Source organism: Somniosus microcephalus, unplaced genomic scaffold, assembly GCF_052327205.1.
Source record: "Somniosus microcephalus isolate GS21.2 unplaced genomic scaffold, FLI_Smic_1.0 unresolved_chr2, whole genome shotgun sequence".
NCBI lineage: Eukaryota > Metazoa > Chordata > Chondrichthyes > Squaliformes > Somniosidae > Somniosus > Somniosus microcephalus.
The window spans coordinates 24,104,412-24,114,566 of NW_028225180.1; the positions used below are offsets into that span (position 1 = coordinate 24,104,412).

At 48.1% G+C, this 10,155-nt stretch overlaps 2 non-coding genes across 2 annotated transcripts; both read right to left on the reverse strand.

Annotated features, from left to right (window-relative positions):
• Positions 1-878: 878 nt before the first annotated feature.
• Positions 879-950, reverse strand: trnat-ugu (transfer RNA threonine (anticodon UGU)). The gene has a single exon. It is a non-coding gene; the product is annotated as a tRNA-Thr (tRNA).
• A 6,274-nt stretch (positions 951-7,224) lies between these two features.
• On the reverse strand, positions 7,225-7,297 carry trnat-ugu (transfer RNA threonine (anticodon UGU)). The gene has a single exon. It is a non-coding gene; the product is annotated as a tRNA-Thr (tRNA).
• Between the last annotated feature and the right edge of the window lie 2,858 nt (positions 7,298-10,155).

Genomic DNA, 10,155 nt, shown 5'->3' on the forward strand with positions numbered 1-10,155 from the left:
CCCTTTCCCCACACTCTCTCTCCTTCCCCTCTCTCTATCCCTTTCCCCACACTCTCTCTCCTTCCCCTCTCTCTATTCCTTTCCCCACACTCTCTCTCCTTCCCTCTCTCTATCCCTTTCCCCACACTCTCTCTCCTTCCCCTCTCTCTATCCCTTTCCCCACATTCTCTCTATCCCTTTCCCCACACTCTCTCTCCTTCCCCTCTCTCTATCCCTTTCCCCACACTCTCTCTCCTTCCCCTCTCTCTATCCCTTTCCCCACACTCTCTCTCCTTCCCCTCTCTCTATCCCTTTCCCCACACTCTCTCTCTATCCCTTTCCCAAACTCTCTCTCCTTCCCCTCTCTCTATTCCTTTCCCCACACTCTCTCTCCTTCCCCTCTCCCCACACTCTCTCTCCTTCCCCTCTCTCTATTCCTTTCCCCACGCTCTCTTTCCTTCCCCTCTCTCTATCTCTTTCCCACACTCTCTCTCCTTCCCTTCTCTCTATCCCTTTCCCCACACTCTCTCTCCTTCCCCTCTCTCTATCCCTTTCCCCACACTCTCTCCCCTTCCCCTCTCTCTAACCCTTTCCCCACACTCTCTCTCCTTCCCCTCTCTCTATCTCTGGCCCTCTCTGCACTTCACCCACAGTCTCTCTCCTTCCCTTTACTCTCCCTCTCCCCATCCGCCTTCTTGTCTCCCCAAGAGGAGAGGACAGAGTGGGAGGGGTAGAGAGAGGAGGTGAAGAAGGTGAGAGAAGAACAGGGGATTTGAATTGAAGGAGAGGGGGAGGGGAGTGAGAGCCTGTTCTTGGGATGGTCTCTGAACTGTTTCCTACTTAAAAGAAAACATTTGGTGGATTAATGGCTAGTTCAGAAACAGAAAATAACTTTGCACAGGCCCCAGTGAGATTTGAACTCACGACCCCTGGTTTACAAGACCAGTACTCTAACCCTGAGCTATGGAGCCACTGATACAGGATTGCTCTCATTCCCGTTAGTGTAACACAACATGGCTGATTACCTGACCATGGTAAAGGATAGCAAACAGAGAAAAACCTTGACAATGTACAGACTTAGTGAACATAGCCTGGCAATCGAAAAAGGTAGACACAGGCAGACCCGGCTACCAAGAGAGGACAGGATATGTTCTCATTGCAGTCAGGGTGTGGTGGAGACAGAGATGCACTTCCTCACAGCTTGTAGAAAATATCAGGGCATAAGGGAGAATTTCCACCCAAAATTCACAAAAATATGCCCGGCATTCAGAAATTTGAATGATGATCTAAAACTCCCATACGTTTTAGGGGAAGAGAGAAATTGTGTAACCTTAGCGGCACACTATGTTACAGCTTGCCATAAACAGAGGGACAACCACTAAATATAAGAAAAGAGTATATACAAATTATATATGAATGTATATTTATACACTCAGGGATATATCTGTTTCTACACTGTATGGATAGATCAGTGTTTATGTGTTCAACCATGAATGTTTTTCGATGCTTTGGCAACGTAAGATGTACCTTGTCATCATGCCAATAAAGCGATTTGAATTGAATTGAATTGAACAGTGCTGTGCGTTTGAAGAATGAGGCAGGGCGCAGTTCACCACTCAGATTGTGTCTCATCCCCCGTTACCTGCCTCAGGCTCTTCAATAGTCACCTCACAACTACAATAGAGCAACTTTCCCATGCTAAAACGTCCCAAGGCAACTCAGTTACACTCTATCTCTCTCTCAGTCTCTCTGCCTCCTTCTTTCTATATTTCTCCCTCTTTGTGTCTCTACCACTCTCTCTCTATCTTTCTCTCTATCTTTCTGTCACTCAATTCAATTCAATTCAATTCAATTCAAATCGCTTTATTGGCATGACAAGTTACATCTTATGTTGCCAAAGCATCGAAAAACATTCATGTTTGCTCACAAAAATTCCAATCTATCCATACAGTGTACAAACAGATATATCCCTGAGTGTATAAATATACTTTCATATAATTTATATATACTCTCTTCTTATATATAGTGGTTGTCCCTCTGTTTATGGCAAGCTGTAACATAGTGTGCCGCTAGTGTTACACAATTTCTCTCTTCCCCTAGTAGGTATGGGAGTTTTTGGTCGTCTCTGTCACGCCCTTTCTACCTCTTTCTCTTTTTCTCTGTGTCTCTCTCACTTTCTCTCTGTTTCTCACTCTCATTTTACCTCTCTCTCTCTCACTTGTTCTCTCTCTCTCTCTCTCTCAGTTTCTCTCTCTCCTCTCTCTTTCTCTCTCTCAATTTCTCTGTCACTTTCTCTCTCTCTCTTTCTCTCAGTTTCTCTCTCTCCTCTCCCTTTCTCTCTCTCAGTTTTTCTCTGTCACTTTCTCTCTCTCTTTCTCTCAGTTTCTCTCAATTTTTCTCTACCTCACTTTCTCTCTCTCTCTCTCTCTCACTTTCTCTCTCTCTCTCTCTCACTTTCTCTCTCTCGCGTTGACTATCTCAATTGCTCTCTCACTTGCTCTCCCTCTCACTTTCTCTCTTAATCTCTCTCACACTCTCTTTCTCTCTCACTCTCTGTTTCTCTCTCTCATTTTCTCACTCTCTCACTTTCTCTCTATCTTTTTCTCTCTCACTTTCTCTCACTCTCACTTTCTCTCCCACTCAATTTCTCTCTCTCACTTTCGCTACCTCCTCTCTCTTTCTCTCTCTTTCACTCTCTCACTTTCTCTATCTCTCATTTTCTCTCTCTCCATCCCTTTCTCTATATCTCTCTTGTTCTCACTTTCTCATTCTCTCTCTCGCACACTTTCTCTCTCACTCACATTCTATCTCTCTTGCTTTATTACTCTCACTTTCTCTATCACATTCTCTCTCACTTTCTCTCTCCCTTTCTCACTGTCTCTCTCTTTCGCTCTTGCTCTTTTTACTCTCTCTCACTTTCACTCTCACTTTCTCTCTCACATTCTCTCTCTCGCTTTCTCTCTCTCTCCCCTTCTCACTCTGTCTCTCTGCTTCGCTCTCTCTCCCCTTCCACCTCTCTCCTTCCCTCTCTCTATCTCCTTCCCTCCTTTTCTCTCTCCTCTCCCTTCCCAATCTGTCTCTCCCATTTCCCCTCTCTCATTTGCCCCTCCTCCATCCGCCTCTCTCTCCCCTTCCCCTCGCTCTCCTCCCTCCTCCTCTCTTCTCCCTCTCTCTTCTTTTCACTCTGTCTCTCCGCTTAACTCTCTCTCTCCCATTCCGCCTCTCTCCTTCCATCTCTCCACTTCCCCTCCCTCTATTGCCTTCCCTCTCCACTTCACCCACACTCTCTCCCCTTCCCCTCCCTCTATCTCCGTCCCTCGCTCCACTTCACCCACACTCTCTCCCCTTCCCCTCCCTCTATCTCCTTCCCTCGCTCCACTTCACCCACACTCTCTCCACTTCCCCTCCCTCTATCTCCTTCCCTCTCTCCACTTCACCCACACTCTCTCCCCTTCCCCTCCCTCTATCTCCTTCCCTCTCTCCACTTCACCCACACGCTCTCCCCTTCCCCTCCCTCTATCTCCTTCCCTCTCTCCACTTCACCCACACTCTCTCCCCTTCCCCTCCCTCTATCTCCTTCCCTCTCTCCACTTCACCCACACTCTCTCCCCTTCCCCTCCCTCTATCTCCTTCCCTCTCTCCACTTCACCCACACTCTCTCCCCTTCCCTTTTCTCTCTCCCTCCTTCTACTCTCCCCAAGAGGAAAGGACAGAGTGAGAGGGGGAAAGAGAGAGGAAAGGGGAGAGAGTAGGAGGAAGGGAAGTGGTGAGAGAGCGTGGAAAGTGTAGAGAGAGGAGGTGAAGGGGAGGTGGGGAAGGTGAGAGAGAGGCGGAGGGAGAGAGAGAGTGAAGAGGGATGTATAGAGGGAGGGTGAAGGGGAGAGAGAGAGAGGGGTAAGGAGGAGAGAGAGGCAAAGAGTGGGCGTTCAGGGGAATTGAACAGAAGGAGAGGGTGAGGTGGAGATGGGGAAGGGAGAGAGAGCCTGTTCTCGTGTTGGGCTCGGAGCTATTTCATACTTAAAAGTAAACATGCTGTGAATTAACAGTGAGTTTAGAAACAGAAGCTAAATTTGTAGAGGTAGTGGGGAAAATGCTAGAGTCCATTATAAAAGATGTAATTGAATAGCACTTGGAAAACAGTGACAGGATCGGACAAAGTCAACATGGATTTACAAAAGGTAAATCATGCTTGACTAATCTTGACTAATCTACTGGAATTATTTGAGGATGTAACTGGTAGAATAGATAGGGGAGAACCAGTGGATGTGGTGTATTTGGACTTTCAGAAGGCTTTCGATAAGGTCCCGCATAAGAGATTAGCATGTAAATGTAAGGCACATGGGATTGGGGCAAAGTACTGACTTGGATAGAGAACTGGTTGGCAGACAGAAAGCAAATAGTTGGAATAAACGGATCTTTTTCCGAGTGGCAGGCAGTGGCAAGTGGGGTACCGCAGGGGTCAGTCCTAGGAACCCAGCTATTCACAATATATATTAATGATCTGGACGAGGGAACTAGATGTAATATCTCCAAATTTGCAGATGACACAAAGCTAGGTGGGCGTGTGTGCTGTGAGGAGGATGCCGAGAAACTCCAGTATGATTTGGACAGGTTGGGTGATTGGGCAGATGTATGGCAGATGCAGTGTAATGTGGATAAATGCGAGGTTATCCACTCCGGTGGTAAAAACAGGAAGGCAGATTATTATCTGAACGGCAAACGATTGGGAGAAGGGGAAGTGCAACGAGATCTGGGTGTCCTTGTGCACCAGTCACTGAAGCATGCAGGTGCAGCAGGCGGTTAAGAAGGCAAATGGTATGTTGGCCTTCGTAGTGAGAGGGTTCAAGTACAGGAGCAAAGATGTCTTGCTACAGTTGTACAGGGCCTTGGTGAGACCACACCTTGAGCATTGTGTGCAGTTTTGGTCGCTTTATCTGAGGAAGGATGCAATTGCCATGGAGGGAGTGCAGCGAAGATTTACCAGACTGATACCTGGGATGGCAGGAATGACATATAAGGAGAGATTGGGTCGATTGGGCTTATACTCACTGGAGTTTAGAAGAATGAGAGGGGACATCATTGAACTTATACATTTCTAACAGGACTAGAAAGACTAGATGCAGGAAGGATGTTCCTGATGGCCGGGGAGTCCAGAACCAGGGGTCACAGTCTAAAGATAAGGGGTAAGCCATTTAGGGCTGAGATGAGGAGGAATTTCTTCACCCAGAGAGTGGTGAACCTGTGGAATTCTCTACCACAGAAGGCAGTTGAGGCCAATTCATTAACTATATTCAAGAAGGAGTTAGATATATTTCTTAAGGCTAAAGGGATCTGGGGAGAAAGCAGGGACCGGGTACTGAGTTGGAAGATCAGCCATGATCTCATTGAATGGCGGAGCAGGCTCGAGGGGCCGAATGGCCTCCTCCTGCTCCTATCTTCTATGTTTCTCCCTCTCTCTGTCCCATTCCGCTTCTCTCCTTCCATCTCTCCACTTCCCCTCTATCTCCCCTTCACCCACACACTCTCTCCTTCCCCTCTCTCTATCTACTTCACTCTCTCCACTTCACCAACACTCTCTCTCCCCTGCACCCTCTCTCTCCCTTTCGCCTCTGCTCTCCCCATCCTCCTTCTACTCTCCGCAAGAGGAAAGGACAGAGTCAGAGGGGGAAAGAGAGAGGGTAAGGTGAGAGAGTGGCAAAGAGGGGGATTACAGAGGAATTGAGCAGAAGGTAAAGGAGAGGTGGAGAGATTGGGAAGGGAGAAGAGAGCCTGTTCTCGTGTTGGTCTCGGAGCTGTTTCATACTTAAAAGTAAACATGCTGTAAATTAACAAATTTGCATAGGCACCAGTGAGATTTGAATTCACGACCCCTGGTTTGACAAGACTAGGGCTCTAACTCCTGAGCTATGGAGCCATCTGTACTGGGTTGTTTCTCATTCCAGTTAGTGCTGTGTGTATGAAGAATGAGGCAGGGCGCAGTTCACCACTCAGATTGTGTCTCATACCCCGATACCTGCCTCAGGCTCTTCAATACTCACCTCTCAACTACAATAGAGCAACTTACATGTACTAAAACGTCCCATGGTAACTCAGTTACACTCTCGATAGCAAAATACTGCAGATCACAGAAACCCCACTGTGCAGATAGAGGCCATTTCGGCCCATCGAGCCTGCACCGACACATACCCCACCCGATCCCCGTAACCCCTACACCAACACATGTCCCACCCTATCCCCACGTCTTTAATCCCCCTAACACTAAGGGTCAATTTATCATAGCCAATCAACCTAACCGCACATCTTTGGACTGTGGGAGGAAACCGGAGCACTCGGAGGAAACCCACGCAAACACGGGGAAAATTTGCAAACTCCACACAGACGGTCACCTGAGGCCGGATTCGAACACAGGTCCCTGGCGCTGTGAGGCAACAGTGCTAACCACCATGCCACCGTGCTGCTAGAAATCTGAAATAACAACAGAAAAGGATGGAAAAACTGAGCAGGCCAGGCAACATTCTTGGAGAGAAATTATAGAGTCAACATTTCGGGTCCGCACTGAACACAGGGCCCGCACTGAACACAAGGCCCGCACTGAACACAGGGGCCGTATTGAACACAAGGCCCGCACTGAACACAGGGCCCGCGTTGCACACAGGGCCCTCACCGAACACAGGGCCCGCACCGAACACAGGGCCCTCACCGATAACAGGGCCCTCAACGAACACAGGGCCCTCACCGAACACAGGGCCCGCACCGAACACAGGGCCCGCACCGAATACAGGGCACTCACGGAACACAGGGCCCGCACTTAACACAGGGCCCGCACTTAACACAGGGCCCGCTTTCTCTCCCCCTCTCCCTCTCCCCTCACTCTCTCTCCTTTTCACGCTGTCTTACCACTTCCCGCCTCCCTCCTTCCAGCTGTCCATTTCCCCTCTTTATCTCCTACCCTTTTCTCTCTCCCCTACACACTCTCTCCCTTTCGCCTCTATCTCTCCCCATCCTCCTTCTACTCTCCCCAAGAGGAAAGGACAGAGTGAGAGGGGGAAAGAGAGAAAGTAGGAGGAAGGGAAGTGGTGAGAGAGCGGGGAAAGTGCAGAGAGAGGAGGTGAGAGAGAGGGTTGCAAAGAGGGGGAATTGAACAGAAGGAGAGGGAGAAGTGGCGATTGGGATCCTGATCTTGTGTTGGCCTCAGAGCTTTTTCATGCTTAAAAGTAAACATGCTGTAAATTAACAAATTTGCAGAGGCCCCAGTGAGATTTGAACTCACAACCCTTGGTTTACAAGACCAGTGTTCTAACCACTGAGCTACGGAGCCACCTGCAAAGAAGTGTTTCTCATTCCAGTTAGTGCTGTGTTTTTGAAGAATGAGGCAGGGCGCAGTTTATCACTCAGATTGTGTCTCATCCCCCGATATCTGCCTCTGGCTCTTCAATAGTCGCCTCTCAACAACAACAGAGCAACTATCACGTACTAAGACGTCCCAAGGCAACTCAGTTACACTCATCTCTCTCTCAGTCTCTCTGCCTCCTTCTTTCTATATTTCTCCCTCTTTGTGTCTCCACCACTCTCTCTCTATCTTTCTGTCACTCTCTGTCCCTTTCTAGCTCTTTCTCTTTTTCTCTGTGGCGCTCTCACTTTCTCTCTCTTTCTCTCTCCCTCTCTGTTACTTTTACTCTCTCTCCCCTTCGCCCTTCCTCAGTCTCATTGCTCTTCCTCCATCCGCCCTTCTCTCATCTATTCTCTCACACTCTCCACTTTCCCGCTCTCTCCCCTTCTCACTCTGTATCTTGCCCCCTTCCACCTCTCTCCTTCTGTAGGGGGGCATCTTTTAACTGGTTTACGGTAATTTGCCTGGTCAGGCAGCTTTGCCCGCACCCTGACCAATGCCAACCTTTTACCTGGTTTACGGTAATTTACCTGGTCAGCAGCCTTTGCCTGCTACCCTTAAACCAACTCAAACAGCGGTTTCGAATCGCTACCCCACCTTCCAGTTCTGACTGAAGGACTTATAATTAATGATATATTAAAAGCGGACAACTGGTCTGGGTGTGAGAAAGTCAAACTTTATTAAACTAAAGAAACTGTAATCAAATTTAAACTATACCACATGAACACAGTAATTACAGTAACATTGCTTAAATGGGGGAAGGCAGATGGCAAAAACGAGGGATTGATGGCTACAATGTTGATTAAACAGTCTTAGCAATTTCCCCTAAATCACCCCCCCCCTAACTCCTGACTAGGTGGCCTTGCTGAGGCATCAGAAACCCTGCTCACCTGTGGTCCAGCGAAGTAAGAGAGAGAGATAGCTTCTCAGGAGCAAGCTTTTATATCCTGCCAACTCCTGTTTGGCACTGAAAAAGGTCTGTGTGCAAAATTCACGCCCAAAAGTTCCAATACACAAAAGAAAGCCATGACTGGCTGATTCAAAGTGACTGATTAAATGTGTCTGCACTCTGGGGCCAAAGTGTACCCGCCCACATCCGGAGTTCACCTGGGCTAAAACAAAAGGGAATCCAACTGCCTTATTGTTTAGAATTGGGTGATTCAAAAACCCATTCATTCCTAAACTGTTGCATATCAAAAGACCTTTTCCTGAGTTTAGATGTATCTATTGTGTGTAAGTGCTTTGAATGGGTTTGGATTTCTGTGTAAATAGAAGCCAATTGTTCTGCGGTTTCGGTTCAAGTGGGCTAATCCCTGAAGTAAATCAACATCCTGCAGTTTCGTTTAAACAAACCTTGCCTCTCCACAAAAGGGAAACTCCCTTGTTTGATTGACAGGTCTTTCACACAGACACATTACAAGCTGTACAAGCTGCTTTTCCAAGCCGCACTGTTCTTGGCCAATGCTTTCTGACGGCCATTTGAAAACCTTTTTGTGATTGACCAGGCTCAAGGGCACAAATTCAAATCAAATGTACTGTCTTAATGTGTGCGAATATTTCCACAGAACTCCTCGATTCCATGTGCTGTCCATCTCAGAGCAGTCTTTCGTGGCTCTGAGTATGCTTTAAAAACATTGATCCAACCCAGAGGCAATTCAAAACACATAATTCTTCAACCACGATGTGGACCAATTTTTCCCGATCTTCAAGGAAAATAGGGGAATTTTGCGAACCCCTACATTTCCCCTCTCTCTATCTCCTTCCCTCTCACCCCTTCCCTTCATTCTTCTCTTCCCTCCCCTTCTAACTCTGTCACTCCCTCTTGCCTCTATCTCCTTCCCTCCCCTTCTCTCTCTTCCCACTTTGTCTCCCCTGTTTCCCCTCTCTCATTTCCCCCTCCTCCATCTGCCTCCTTCTCCCCTTCCCCTCACTCTATCTCACCTTGCCGCTCTCGGCATCCCCCCTCTCCAACTCCCACCTCTCTCTCCATTTCCCCTCGTTCTCCTCCCTCTTCTTTCTCTTCTCTCCTCACGCTGTCTTACCGCTTTCTGCCTCCCTCCTGTCCACTTCCCCTCTCTCTATCTCTTTCCCTTCACCTCTTCTCTCCCCATCCTCCTCCTTCTACTCTTCCCAAGAGGAAAGGACAGAGTGAGAGAGGAAAGGGGAGAGATGTGGTGAGAGAAAGGCAGGCAAAGAGGGGAGTACAGGGGAATTGAACGGAAGGAGGGAAAGAGATGGAGATTGGGAAGGGAGAGAGAGCCTGTTCTCGTGTTGGTCTCGGAGCTGTTTCATACTTAAAAGTAAACATGCTGTGAATTAACAAATTTGCAGAGGCACCAGTGAGATTTGAACTCACGACTACTGCTCTAACCCCTGAGCTATGGAGCCACCTGCACTGAATTGCTTCTCATTCCAGTTAGTGCTGTGTGTTTGAAGAATGAAGCAGGGCGCAGTTCACCACTCAGATTGTATCTCATCCCCCAATACCTGCCTCAGTCTCTTCAATAGTCACCTCTCAACAACAATAGAGCAACTTTCACGTACTAAAACATCCCAAGGCAACTCAGTTACACTCTATTCTCTCTGCCTCGATATTTCTCCCTCTTTGTGTCTCTACCACTCTCTCACTCACTTTCCCTCTCTCTATTTCTCTTTCTCCTCTCTCTTTCACTCCTTCCCTCTTTCTCTCCCATTCCGCCTCTCCATCTCCTTCCCTGTCTCCCCGACAGTCTCTCTCCTTCCCTTTCCCCACAGTCTCTCTCCTTCCCTTTCCCCACACTCTCTCT